The sequence below is a fragment of the Diabrotica virgifera genome, chromosome 5 (assembly GCF_917563875.1).
Source record: "Diabrotica virgifera virgifera chromosome 5, PGI_DIABVI_V3a".
Lineage (NCBI taxonomy): Eukaryota > Metazoa > Arthropoda > Insecta > Coleoptera > Chrysomelidae > Diabrotica > Diabrotica virgifera.
In genome coordinates, this window is record NC_065447.1 from 115297123 (window position 1) to 115312826 (window position 15704).

Here is a 15704-nt window from a genome sequence, read left to right on the forward strand (position 1 = left end):
GGCAAGAGTTCTGTCGAGCTACTCGATCACACCAAACAAAACTGCAGGCGGAGTTATTTTTATTTTTAAGTTATGATATTGTGGCATATATGGTATACTCGTGACGTCATCTGTCTGGGAGTGATGACGTAATGGATGATTTTTTAAATGAGAATAGGGGTCGTGTGGTAGCTCATTTGAAAGGTTCCTCAATTCTCTATTCAGTAATGTAAACATATATATATAATTATTAAACAAGGTGTCCAAAAAATTTTTATTAAATTAAATTATTTGACAAAAAAAGAAGTAGAAGGACACCCTGTATAAATAATTATATAAATGTTTATATTACTGAATAGAGAATTGAAGAACCTTTGAAATGAGCTAGCACACGACCCTTATGCTCATTTAAAAAAATCGATTACGTCATCACGCTCAGATGGATGACGTCACAAGTGTACCATATGTGCCACAATATCATAACTTAAAAATAAAAATCGACCTGTTTCGGGATTTTTCCTTAAAGTCGCCGGTTTACGAAATAACGAATTTATTCCTTTCATTTGCACCATACGTCGGTGGAAAATAGTGTCGCGCACGCTTGATTAGCAATTAAAAAACAAAGGAGTTTTGGACATTGAATTGCAAAAAACTCTTCGGGATTTCATCAATCGATGTTTAAAAAATATCTACCTACCTTGGCAACATTCAAATTTTCAGTTTGTCACATAGTTTTTGAGGGTTAAATATGGCCAATTTCGCAATTTTTCAATTTTTAACCGCTTATATGTCAAAAACTATCAACTTTAGAGAAATGTCACTAAAGACCTTTTCTGTTTGGAATAATCCAAAAAACCTAAAAAACTTTGCTACACGCAAAAAAATAATTTTAGGAAAAAACAAAAAAAAAACGTTTAAAAAATGTTTGACCCACTTTTGGTCCTGGCAACATGCAAATTTGTTAAAAGGGGTCCTTTTTGAGTAAGATTGTGCAAAAAATCCGAATTGGAATATTTTTCCTAGCGGATGCGCAGTATTGCGCAGTGGCTTTCTGGACTAAGTCGCTTTTTAAACTTTGACGTGTGTGTACAAATCGAAGTGTAGTAAGTGAATATTTTATAAATAAATATTTCACCAGTGCAGCGGCCTTGCGCGTAATAATTGCATAATTACGAGAGCGCTATCAGCGCTCTTATATAGACTATAGCGCAGTATGCAGACTCAATGGCTTACCGTCTATACCAGGAGACCGGTAGCTACAGTCATGACTAGGTTCGGGTCGGTGACGTGTAATGCCAGAGAGGTATGCTCGATTCATTGCCTTGCAGAATGACAGGATCTGACAGGAGTTGAGCTTCAACAATCCTTGAGAAATGGTCAAGAGTTCACCGTCACTCAGTGGATAGTCTGGAAATGACTTAAGGCTGCCACTTTAAACAAGCTTTTTTTCTGCCACTTCAGAAACAAGCTTGACTTCACTTTTCTCGAGGACACGTCAATTGGACATTGGCCAATGGTGCAGAATTTTATTCTCTGACGAGAGTCGAATGTGCTTGTAAAGCAATGTCGCTGCAGTGTCAAAATGGTGAGCTATGGAGGTGGTTCGTATATATTTTGGGGTGGTATATCTTTAGACGGAAAAACAGAGCATGTGTTCGTACCCGCTGGTGGTCTCGGAGGGGGTTTAACAGCGGACCGGTATATTACGGATATTCTCCAAGACCATGTTCTTCTTTACGTCGGTTATACTGGCCAACACCAATATAACAACAAGTGACTGGTGTCCATTGAGTCTGAATATAAATCCGTTCGGATGAGGTCAAACGCAGGGTTCGGGTCCGAAATCCAGCACCAGCGACGGTGGCGGAGCTAAAAACTGCATTATATGAAGAGTGGGAAGCGATGCTTCAGGAACCAGGCAGAATTAATTATTAATGATATTGTTCTGTATTCACTGCCATATTGATCGTTTGTATTTTTAGGGATAGCACAAAAGGTAGTAGTAGGGGAGCCCAACAGCGCGGGGAGCGCGTCAGATTATTACATGAGGAGAAATCTTGTACCCTGAAAATGTACCTCTACCATATATTGACTTTTAATGCAGGGGACTTCGTTAAGGGGAAGCCGAAAAAAAAATATCCTTAGAAAACTCTAAATCGTTAGATTAAGATAAGGTAGGTTAAGTACATGCAAAATAGTCTATATTTAAAAAATCTGACAATTTGAGCGGGGAATGGGCGGGTCCCAAAGTTTCACAAGACAAAAGCGAATATTTCGCGAAATGAATAACAGATCGAAAAACTAAAAAATACTTACTCAATATTTTTCAAAAATCTATCGAACGATACCAATCACGACTTCCCACGGAAAGGGGTGGGGGTAAATTTATTATTTTAAATACGGTTCCCGCGATATTTCGCAAAATGAACGTCAGATCGAAAAACTGAAAAATACACTTATTCAATATTTTTGAAAAATCTATTGCTTTCAATAGACGACCAAACACGACCTTCCGCAGAGGTGGGGTGGGGGGTTACTTGAAAATATTAAAAAAGAGCCCCCATTTTTATTGCAGATTTGGACTCCTTACGTAAAAATAAGTAACTTTTATTCGAGACATTTTTTCGAATTAAGGATAGATGGCGCTATAATCTAAAAAAACGATTGTTGGAAATGGAAAATTAAATTAAAAAAGTCCCCACTAAAATGGAAAACTTAACTTAACTTTTTTTGGTTTTAGGACCTACTCTTCACAACCCAATAGGTCCCCATAACGCTCGAGTGACTGCACATTTAGCATACTTTGCTCCCCTACCATAGAGAGTAGCCATTGTTTTGGTATGTGTCCTGTCTTTTACACTGTGTTAAAGAGGTCTACTATAATGTATAAGGGTAAACAATTACAGACTAATAAATTATAAGGTAAATAATTTCCAGAGTTGGACTTGATTCCTCTATTCTTAAAGCCATTCGCGAGAATACGTAGAATGCAATTTACGCACTATTTTATCTGAAAATGAAATTATTGTTTTTGATGAAAGCAATATTTCATAAAAAAATGCATAATATGGTAGGGGAACGCAAGCGGGGATTTTTGCAGTTACTCGAGCGCGTCCGATTATCATATGGGGAGAAACCTGGTACAATGAAGATGTACCTGTACCATATATTGGCTCTTAACACAGGGGAGTTCGTTAAGGGGGGCCCTAAAAAAATCTATCGTTACAAAAACTCGAAATTGTCAGATTAAGATAAGGTAAGTTAAGTTCATGCAAGAGAGTGTATATTTTAAAAATCTGACGATTTGGACCGGGCGTAAGGAAATAGGTGAGTCCCAAAGTTTCACAAGAAAAAAGCGAATATTTCGCGAAATGAATGACAGATCGAAAAACTAAAAAATATGTGCTCAATATTTTTAAAAAATCTATCGAATGGTACAAAACACGACTTCCCACGGAGAGGGGTGAACACAAAATGAACATCAAATCGAAAAACTGTAAAATACACGTATTCCATATTTTTAAAAAATTTATCGAATGCCATCAAACACGACCCCCACGGAGGTGATGTGGGGGGTTACTTTAAAATCGTAAATAGGAACCCCCATTTTTTATTGCAAATTTGGATTCCTTCCGTAAAAATAAGTAACTTTTGTTCGAAACATTTTTTCGAATTATGTATAGATGGCGTTATAATCGGAAAAAACGATTGTTGGAAATGGAAAATTAAATTATAAAATGGCAAGCGCCCACTAAAATGGAAAACTTTACTTAACTTTTTTTGGTTTTAGGACCTACTCTTCACAACCCAATAGGTCCCCATAACGCTCGAGTGACTGCACATTTAGCATACTTTGCTCCCCTACTAATACGCATAATTCCGTATTGCATTCCGTGTTGTTTTCGATTAAATTCAAAATATTTTAAATGCATTTTAATACCTTTGCGATAACCTTAAGTTTATCTCACAAAAATAGAGCAACAGGCAATCCATTTAAAAACATAGTTTGCACTAAAACCAAACAAAATACTTACGTTATTGACTCTTTCATTTCATCAAATTACATAAACATTGTGTGTGTAGTGTAGTATTAATAAATAGAGTAAGCAAGAACTGTGAGTATAAAAGTGAATAAAGACTTTTTATTTATGACCATCCAACAGATTATTATTGATAACAAAATTAAAGATTTAATAATTTAGTTATTCTTTGCACGCATTTCAGCGGAAATATCTAAATAGTCTAAGTGACGATAATATTTAAAGTCGATCTGCACTGAGCTCTTTAATGGATAAAAGTTGTTTGATATGTAATTTATTGTATTAGGGCATTCAATGAGGGCATTTGGCTCCGAATTCCATCCTACTACATCGATTTTTCTTTTCACAGTAAGCAGGAAATAGCTCAGGCAACAAAGTCCTATATACTATGGCGCTTTTATCTTGGAGGCGGTTCCCACCCCTTCAAGTGGATGGAAAATTTTTTGGTCAAAATAACCACGGAAGTGGCTAGAGAACCTTATTCTAAGCAAAAACTGTGCTATATATTTTTTTGAAAACTCGATACCTTTTGAGTTTTTCGTGGCCATTTTCATTGAAAACTGACGCCTTTCCTATTACCTTAAAAACTATGTATCTAACTAAAAAAACTATATAAAACATTTGTGTAGCCTATAAAAAACAAAGAGATTTGTTTGTTCATAAATATTCTAGTTATAACGCAAAAAGAGATATGGTAGGTGAAAGACTTTTTTTGGTGCATGCTCAAATCGGTGATTTTAGGTGTATAACAGAGGTTGTATAATAGAGAAACGGTTGATTTTAGGTGTATCATGCTACCAATACCTTTTGTAGTGCTTGAAAAGATCTTTAAAATGAGCAATATTAAATGTCGATTACATTCAAACCAAGCGAGATATGCTGCAAAAAATTTGATGACTAACGTATTTAAAGAAAAATGAGAAGTATATTATTTAACCCCACATCTAGCAGAATTTAAATGCATCGTTTTCCTTCTATAATATCCTTCTATAATCTTTTATTATAGTATTATTCCTACGTTCAAAAAGTTGGACGGGTTTAAAATGAACGGTTTTCGAAAAAAAAAATAAGATCAAATTATAGATCGCATTTTTAAATTTTCTTAAAAATCTTCCTTTTTCTCCATGTAACGGTCTGGATCCCGCGTATGAAAAAAAAAGTTGATTAATAGCAAGCTGAAAATTTGTTAATAGCTTAAGGGTGTCTAGTCGGACAAACTTTGATATATGGGATCACTGGAACAGGGGCAGTTTTAATGGTGGAACAGGTTAAAAATTTGGAACGGTCAGACCACGAAAACGGCACATGTATTTTGTCCGACAGAATAGACTTAAACTCTCCGAACAGAGATTAAACTCTCATGCAAAAATCAGACTGCTCTTTATCACCAAATGGGCGCTTTAATGAGTGGAACATGTAGAATATGTCAAATGACAGGAATTATGACAGGTGATAAATAGCACTCTGATTTTTGCATGAGAGTTTAATCTCTGTTCGGAGAGTTTAAGTCTATTCTGTCGGACAAAATAAATGTGCCGTTTTCGTGGTCTGGCCGTTCCATATTTTTAACCTGTTCCACAATTAAAACTGCCCCAGTTCCAGTGTTCCCATATATCAAAGTTTATCCATCTAGACACCCTTAAGCTATTAACAAATTTTCAGCTTGCTATAAATCAACTTTTTTTTCATACGCGGGATCCAGACCTATCTAAAATGGTAAAAGATACGAAAATAAGATACCGTACAAAAATATAGGGTTTTTTTAGATACAAATTTTGTTTTTATTTTTATTACTGTACCTCTTATGATTTTCAGATTACATAGAGAAAAAGGAAGATTTTTAAGAAAATTTAAAAATGTGCTCTGTATTATTTCTTTCAAAAACCATTCATTTTAAACCCTTCCAACTGGTTGGACAAAGAAATAACACTATAATAAAAGGTATTGTAGAAAGAACACTTTTTCCTTAGAATTATGTTCTCTAGCCACTTCCGTGGTTATTCTGACCAAAAAATTTTCCACCCACTTGAAGAAGTGGGAACTGCCCCCAAGGTAAAAGTGCCATTGTATATAGGGGCTTATAGACTTTGTTTCTTGAGCTATTCTCTACTAACTGTTAAAATATCAAGTAAATCGATATAGTAGGACAGACTTCGAAGTTAATATCCTGTTCTTGCTCTCATTGACTGGCGTATATTAACAATTATTAAAAACAAGTGGTTCCCGATATAATTTTGTTCTGACTGTAATTAACGAAAGTTGACGATTTTCAAGGCTGAAAAACATAAGTAAAAAAATATCATTTTTGAAATACGAAGTAGGTACATATACATACATACATAGGTACATACAAACATTCATTTTTATTTATATGTATAGATAGAACGAATATTAATCAAACCATACTAAAGTTGTCATCACTAAAATTATTTGAGGTTTCTAGTTTCTCAGAACACGTAGTATTGTTTAAAAATTTCTCCTTGGAGAGCTAGTGGAATAATAATTTCGGTGACATTCCCTTGATTTTTGTAGATGTATAATTCTTTCTGAAGTGAGAAAGGACCTAAAAGCAGCAAGATCAGCTTCCACCTCAGCTGGACCAATTTCATAGGCATCGTTAAATTCTAGAAGAATTTTTCGCAGTTCTTCAGTCTTGGTAGGTAGTCAATCGGAAGCCAAAAAAGAGTTTAACGCTAGTGTTGGTATATCCATCATAAAATACTGAAGCAGGCTGGTTGTGTAGAAAAGCAAGATGTAGCTTAATTGCTTTTAAAATATACGGTTCCCTTAATCTTGCTAAACGATATCGACTGTTCGAGTTATTGGTTAATATAACTCTTGGTAGTGTTAAAGGATCCAAATATATGGATGGTTCCAAAATATCTTTCTTAATGAAATTAATTTGGGAACGGAAAGATCTTTAGATTTGCAAATTGTGATTGCCTGCTTGTCTGTAAGTATATTTGTGTTTTCAACTCCATTTTTGTTGTTGCTTGGAAGGGTAATTGGATTTTCCAAGCTAACTGAGAAATTTGTTAACAAGATATTTTTTAGTTGTTAATGCCCATCTTCCCATCCTTTCTCATTTAACAATTAAAAAAATAGATTTTAGAATAAAACATGGCAAAAATTCTTATCGGTAGAAGAAGGTTTGAACTTGAGTTTGTGTACTTGATTATAAAAATAATATTTTTACTTGTGTTTTTGAGCCTTGAAAATCGTTATTTTAGCCTAAAAATTAGAAAAGACCTTTTTTGTTTCAAATGATCCAAAAAATCTAAAGTAATATCTACCCGGACCGAAATTTTTTTAATTTAAAAAAAGTCATGTTTTAGTATTAATTAATCTAAGTCAGAACAAAATTACGTTGGGAGTTCCTTGATTTTTATAATTGTTAATAGTGCATTCTTTCACGGTTTTTGCTGTAAGTTTTAAAGAACCGCTTGGATTGACATGAAATTTGGCATAGGCATAGCTAACATGTCAAAGAAAAAAAGTGATATGGTGCCGATGTGTGCTTTTGACCTGGGGGTGAATTTCACCCCATCTCGAGGGTGAAAAAATATATGTCCAAGATAAGCCCCGAAATGGATAAACTGACTAATTTTAAGCAACTTTTGTTCTATAGAGTTTTTTCACCAAATCAATACTTTTCGAGTTATTTGCAAGTGAATATGTGAATTTTTCAACAAAATAACCACGTTTTTAGACGGTTTTTCGCAAATAACTCAAAAAGTAAGCATTTTGTCCAAAAAAAATATTCTTTTCAAAACTATAGCCTATAAAAAAGTTAAAAAAATGGTGTATATATTAGGTCTCTTTACCTAGCAAAAGCAGAGTTATAGATAATGAAAAATAGGTTCATATTCGAAAAATTCCAAATAGAATAATTCAATGTGAAATATCCAAATAATGAAGCATTTTTGGGGAAAACACATTACAACTTTCTTAAAGTGCTTAAAAAAAGATTTGTTTCTATTTTTATAAAAAAAATTTCTAGCATCAAATGTAAGCAAGTTACGCTCAAAATAAAGGTGGTCCTTTTTGTTTTGGCAAAAAAAAAATCAGGAAGATCACCCCCCAATTAATAATTTAAATGAAATTAATCGTTACCGATCCACAAGTTACTTTACTTATGTTGTTTTTATATGATCTGTAAGTTTCATCGATTCAAAGTGCTTATCTTTGAAAAAAATGTGGTTTTAAAGTAAAAATTTTTAAAATTTTAATTTTGAAAAAAATTATTTTTATCAAAATAACTTAAAAATTATTAGAGATACCAAAAATCTTAAACAATAAAAAAAGTCGGTTTTACTTTTCTGAACATTTTCTATTTTTTTGTTTTTCTGTAAGACAAAAATAGATTAAGATTCGGTGTTTCTAAATTTGCATACACTCGTGACTCATTCAAGCCCTTTCAACTATATCTCTTTCAAAAATAATAACTTTGAACCGATGAAACTTACAGATCATATGATCAATACATACGCGACTAAAAAACTTGTGAAGTGGTAACAATTAAGTTGATTTGAAATGCTAATTAGGGGGTGATTTTCCCGATTTCTTACCAAAAAAAAGGGACCAACTTTATTTTGAGAGTGACTTGTTTACTTTTTAGGCTAAAAAAATTTATTAAAAAACAAAAATAAGCATTTCTTAAACACTTTAAAAAAGTTAAAAAGAGTTTTCCTCAAAAAAACGCTTCGTTTTTTGGTTATGGCACGTTAAAATATACGATTTGGAATTTGACGAATATGAACCTATTTTTCATTAGCTATAACTCTGCTTCTACTAGGTATATTGACCTAATATATAAACCATGTTTTTCACTTTTTTACGTGCTATATTTTTGATAAGAATTTTTTTTTTTCGACCAAATACTTACTTTTTGAGTTATTTGCGAAAAACCGTCTAAAAACGTGGTTATTTTGTAGAAAAATTAACATATTCACTCGCAAATAACTCGAAAAGTATTAAATTTCGGACATCTTGGATATTAAAGCACCCTATGTAACGCACAGCTGAATGTGGCTAAATTTTTATGTTTGTGCGTTACAGTGTTGCCATGCTGTTTTCTATATATTACTTTCATAATTTCAATCAATGTTAAAAAATGTACCTACAAGAATAATAGAATAATAACGTTTACTTCTCCGTCATTATACTAGGTATAATGACAAATGAGGTGTCAAATTAAAGCTTATAGTCCAAGGATTTGTTGTTCTACCTGGTATAATGACGAAGGAATCATGTACGCGGTCGGACATACAGACGGACAGACAGCCTAGGTTAAATTTCTCACCTTTATTACCATCCTTGGATAAGCTTTCATTTGACACCTCATTTGTCATTCTACCTGGTATAATGACGGAGGAGTTGAGTTTGCAAACAGACAGACAAGACGGACGGACGGACAGACGGACGTGGACAATTCAATGTTTTCACATTTTTTCAAAATTGGTGAAAACAACAACATAATAAACTTTACTTAATTGGTGTTTCAAAACTACTTACTTTTACCACATTACACAATATTACAAGGTTTCTAGCAAGTGAAACGTCACAATGATTTAAAATAATCAAGTAAAAACCTATATATACATAACATATTAGAACATACCTAAAATACACAAAAATGATACATTTCACACACAAATATAATATCACAAAAAATTGTAACGTGATAGTATGAAAAAATAGAGGATACGGCAATGGTGCAATATCTGCACAGACATATTAGGGTGCGCTAATATCCAAGATGTCCCAAATTTCATGTCAATCCAAGCGGTTCTTTAAAATTTAGAGGTTTTGCAATATTTTACCTTTAAAGAACGTAATATAACATAAACAAATTACATATATATTGAAGGTACGGAATAACAATGTAAGAATGACGCAACTGCAAAAATACAAATCTCTCAAGATAGCAAAAAACCATTTTTAAATATTTAAAATGGGGACTAAGTGAAGACTAATCGTACAGGAACATCGATATGGCGTTTATTGTTACAATGATGGCTTTTATTTTTATCCCTAATGGTTCGAATTCCATTATCTTAATTTAATCCCCCCATTTTAACTTTTTAAAGTTGCGTCATTCTTCATCTAAAACGGGCTCCACACTCTCGGCGAAGTTACTTCGCCAAAGTTGACCGAAGTCCGAAGTACCCTCTCTACACACTCGTTCGAAGTGCGATACCGACAAAGAGCGGTGCGATACCGACAAAGATCCCTTTGACCAGACCGACAGATTTCGGAAGTATAACGAAGTTAGGCAAAGTTACACAAGGTGGCCGTCTACACTCTCGTACTTGTTGAACCTCAATCGACTTCGGCGAGAGTGAAGTGCGGGCTTTAATAGTTATTTATGAAACAGTTCGTGAAGTATGCTTTTTGCGAATGCACGCGATTTTTAGAGCACGAGCGACAACGGAGCGAGTGCTATAAATCGCGTAAGTTCGCAAAAAGTACTTCACGCACAGTTTCATAAAATATTTTATCTACGATAAACAAATAAAAAAGCCGTAACTCTTCCTCACTGGAATTCATTTCTATTCTACAATTTTTAGAACTTTGACATTTAAAAATTCTAACTACTTTCAAACCACAAAACTGTCAAAACTTTTGTTGTAATTCATTGCTCATATTGTCATCACCATGACAACGCGAAAGTTAAGGATTGACACCATGAAAACGCGAAAGTTAAAAAGAGTGCAAAAAGTAAATCCCATTTAAAATACATTGTTACTTCACGCACACTTTAAATCCTTTACGCACTGCTATCTATAATGACAGTTTTCACACACTAAAAACTTATACATAATATGACATAGAGTAGATAAATTGTTTTAATATATATATAAAGTAGTGCTTAAATAAATAGTAACCATCCGGAGCATATCGGCATGGCGTTAAGTCTTACAATGACGGCTAGAGACCGACCGATTAATCGGCTTCGGCATCGGCTTCGGCCACCTTCGGCCAATATTTAAACCTTCAGCCAAAATTCGGCTTCGGCCAAAACGAAGCCGAAGGTTTCGCCGAAGGTGGAATAATAAAATGCTCTGTCAGTAGGTATACTATACTACCTATATAAATAATCTTTAGACAATATGCTTTGGCGAGTCTTTGATAATTTGAATAATATTTACACCCTATTTTATACCCTAAACTAAAACGTCTTACAAACTTTCAGGTGGTAGGTAGGCTATAAATAACAATAGGCCAATATGTCTCAAGATCTTCAGTTCAATATTTCTCATGTAGTAAAATTTTTAGAAACTACAATTTTATTGTATTTGTTAAAATTCAAGATTACTGGTGTTTTGACTACCTAAATATTAATGGCAAAACATCGACCATCGACTATCCCTACTATGAATGCAAAAATTTCTAACAGTTTAAGTTTATTCTCTCGTGGGAACAGCATTGCTACTAGTGCTTATTTATCCGTGAAATGTATTATATTCCAATTTTAAAATAATTTACGTTGCAAAATCAGTTAAGGTTATTGTTCTAGTGTTGTAAAAATAACTTTTAATAATACCTATATTTTTAGTCACTTTCGGCTTCGGCTTCGGCCGAAGGTATCTTACAGGCCGAACTTCGGCATCGGCCAAAAAAATCACATTCGGTCGGTCTCTAAATGACGGCTTTTAGTTTTATCCCCATTAGTTTGGATTTCATTATGAGTAAAAGCATATCTCAATGTATTCCCCCCATTTTCATCTCTATCTACAGTTAGCGCCATTCTTCATCCGAAAACTTTTCTGTACAAGAAAATTATTTTTAAATATTTATTATGCTGTTTATTCTTACAGCGATGGCTCTTATTTTCATTCCTATTGGTCCGAATTTCATTATCTTAATTTAGTCCCCCCCTTTTCAACCCTATTTATTGACAACATTTGCAGGTACGTCATTCTTATTCGGGACCGGCGATATATTATCAAACAACTTTTATCCATTGAAGAGATTACTGCAGACTGGCATTATGTCGCATCCTCTACTAAGAAGTCTATGTGCTTCTATTAAAGCAGCAAATAAAACTATAACTCTACAAAGGGCAATTATTAACTCAAAAGTAACCATAAAATATTTATAGCCCGGTATATGACCGTTTTGGAGTGTGATTTTTAGGTTTAATTCCGAATCACATGAACATTTGGATTTACTAAACGTGCGTTTGAAATTAAGTCCAAAAATGGATAAATTTATTAATTCTAAGTAACTTTCGTTCTATAGAGTTTTCTAAGTAAGTCAATACTTTTCAAGATATCTTCAATTGAAAATGTTTATTTTTCGACAAAAAACCACGTTTTCAGGTGGTTTTTCGCAAAGAACTCAAAAAAGTAAAATGTATTAATAAAGTCTATATACCCAGTAAAAGCAAAGTTTTAGCTCATGAAACATAAATTTAAATTCCAAATCGAATATTTCAACGTGAAATAACCAGAAAATTAAGCAATTTGTTAACATAAGGCTAGTTCACTGAAACAAATTCTATCATATAACATAACAATATGCATAAAGAGCTCATATTAAATTCAGTACTTTAACAAACAAACTAAAAATTTTTGATTAAATAAACTTTACAAAAAAAATATACTTAAACTTTAGATTACAGGATTTAAAGATATGGGTTCTGGTTGTATAAAATACAGAGCCGGATTCAAGGCAGTGGGGGCCCCTGGGCAGAATTAATATGGGGCCCTACCTTCTACCATTGTTGGTATAACTATGGTATTTGATCTACTTTTATAAATATAGTTTTAAATAATAAAAAATACAAGAACTGTATCTTGTGGCAGTTAAATATCAAAAATAAACATAGTAACATGTATGATGAAAGTCTGGGTACTTTTCGAGATTTTTTAATTGAAAATTCCTTGATTATATCGGGCATGTCTAATTGCTTTAAGGCGACGTATTCAATGATCATTATACAGGGTGTCCAGAAACTCTACCGACAAACGAAGATAGGAGATTCCTCAGATAAATTTAAGACATTTTAACCCAATTCTTCTAGTCCGAAAATTCTCTAAGGGAGCTAGAGCTCTTTGAAGATGGCGTCTTATAATTAGTTTTTCTTAAATAACTCCAGAACGCGTTTATTTAGAAAAATGAAAATTGGTACGCATATTTATCTTCTAGAGATAAATCGATAACATTTATTGTGAATTTCTAGTACCGGTCATAGGCGTCCGTTTTGGGTAGGGCAACGGTTATTTTATCGCATAACTTTTATGTATTTTACTTTTAAGCATTTTTGACACTAGATTATTAAAATACGAGGTATGCTAGTACTAAAAGGTACTCTTGCTTTAAGTCGGTAGAACACACCGTTTTCTAGAAAAATCGATTTGAAAATTTTTCGTTTATTGAATTTCCAAAAAAAAATAAAAAAAAACATTTAGAAAAACGAAAACTGGTACGTTTATTTACAGTCCAGAGACAAATCGATTTCATTAATTGCGAATTTCTAGTACCGGTCATATGCGTCCGTTTTGGGTAGGTGAAGAGTTATTTTATCGTATATTTTAACTTTTTTATCTTTAATTTTTAAGAATTTTTGACTTTAGATTATTAAATTGTGAGGTATTTTAGTACTAAAAGTTACTCTTGCTGTAAGTTGGTAAAATACACCGCTTTTTTTTAAATTGTTTTTTCATTTTTTTTTTAAATTCAAAGAACGAAAAATTTTCAAATCGATTTTTCTAGAAAACGGTGTATCTTACCGATTTATATCGTACCTTTTAGTACTAGAATATCTCACAATATAATAATCCAGTATCAAAAATTCTTAAAAGTTCAAGACAAAAAAGTTATGCAATAAAATAACCGCTGCTCTACCCAAAACGGACGCCTATGACCGGTACTAGAAATTCACAATAGATGAAATCGATATATCTCTGGAGGATAAATGTGTTTACCAATTTTTGTTTTTCTAAATAGAAGCGTTCTGGAGGTATTTAAGAAAAACTAATTACAAGACGCCATCTTCAAAGAGCTCTAGCTCCCTTAGGAAGCATTTTCGGACTAATGTCTGTCCCACCTTGACTTTACAGTACACAAACATACGGCAATACAATCCTTATGGGAGTTTTTAGCGCGGCGATGCCGATTTTCTTCAAAAGAATTTTCAATCGGACATTACCAAGGTCCTAATAATAGTGTAGGAAACAGAGGTTGAACCTTGCAAAATAGACACAAGTCCGGTTTTATTTTTTTTCTTGCATATCAAGGGGTGCTTATTATAAGACTAACTTTTTCTGAAAAAATTTCGCCCCGGAACCCCCCTTTTCACCCCTTTAAAGGGGGTAATTTATGGTTTTTGCAGAACGTAGCCCTTCCTGTACCTTTTACAAAAAATTTCTTTTATAGAAATATGAAGAGGACTATATTTTCTACGATTTATTTCCAACAGGATCTCTCTATCATCCGACGTTTAGCAAGGGTGGCGCCCCAAAGTTGACAAGTTTTTAAAAAAGATGTTTTTAAAAAAAATATATTTTTCCCTAACTGTAACGGAAATTAAAAAGAAATGCTGCGGATATTATTCACAAATAGATGATTGATTTTTTGGTATAGGTTTCACTTAAGGGTAATTGCCCTTTTTTTAATTACAGGGTGTTACATTTTAAAAAAACCCTTTTTATACCATCTGAACCGTTTATGCTAGAGTAAAAAGACTTTCAGCGATTACCCATGTACTGGTGTTATTTACAAATTTGTATAATGCACCCCCATTTTTTCCCCGGAACCACCCAAACAAAAAGAAGAATTAATAAATAAAGTGTTTTTCTTGGAATCCTTCACACACAATGCCCTTCATTAATATGCTTCATATATCATTTTGTGCAAGTTATTATTACCCATGCATGGACACTAAAAGCGATTTCCTAGTGCAACCCCTGTAGCCAAAAACAATAAATAAAATGGGGGGTTGAAATTTTTTTTTTGTTTTTTGCTTTTTGATCCATATGGGCATATGCTTCATCAATAGTGCTTTTCAAAAATATATATGGTTATTGCAACATCCCTGCGCAAACCACCCCTATCCTTGAAAATATACTGCAGAAACTACCCCTATACCTTATCCAGCATGTTTTTACGATTTTCTCATTACATATTCATTTTTTTTAAACAAAACTTATACAAGGTTAAAGACCACTATTTACTCTAAAAATTAGGTCCTATTAATTTTTTTCGTTTAAGCAACCGTTACGGCACAGTGCGTCGTAAACCTCATATATGCTTTGACGGGCTCCAGTTTTTGTTATTTTTTCGTCATCTGTTTGTTTTATTGATAAAGTACTTATGTAAAATAAAACAACACAGTGTAACCTACAAATCATGACCTATGCACATTTTACATTCTTTGCTCCCCAAAGCTACAGTGGTGGCCCAAAATAAAATTTTTTTCATATTTTCGCCACCTACACGCATTTTATTGCGTTAAATGCTACCTTAATAGCACAATATTCACCCCTAAGTGGTCGCTAAGCAGTGGCGGATCCAGGGAGGGGTGATGGGGCCGATCACCCCCACCGCTCTCAAACCAAGTGATATTATATTTGAAGATTATAAAAATATTCATTTATTTTTATAGAAATACTTATATTATATTAATAGTATTTTTATAAGAATGACTTTTTATGCTTTAGCGACAGTGGCGGATCCAGC

The 15704-nt window shown here is 33.3% G+C and overlaps 1 protein-coding gene across 1 annotated transcript in view; it reads left to right on the forward strand.

The window, feature by feature from the left end:
• The first annotated feature begins 3931 nt into the window (after window positions 1-3931).
• LOC126885112 (facilitated trehalose transporter Tret1-like) overlaps window positions 3932-15704 on the forward strand; it is a 77054-nt gene continuing 65281 nt past the window's right edge. The window contains exon 1 of the mRNA XM_050651539.1: window positions 3932-4094. The gene's annotated coding sequence lies outside the window, so the exon portion shown is untranslated. The remainder of the gene's footprint in view (window positions 4095-15704) is intronic.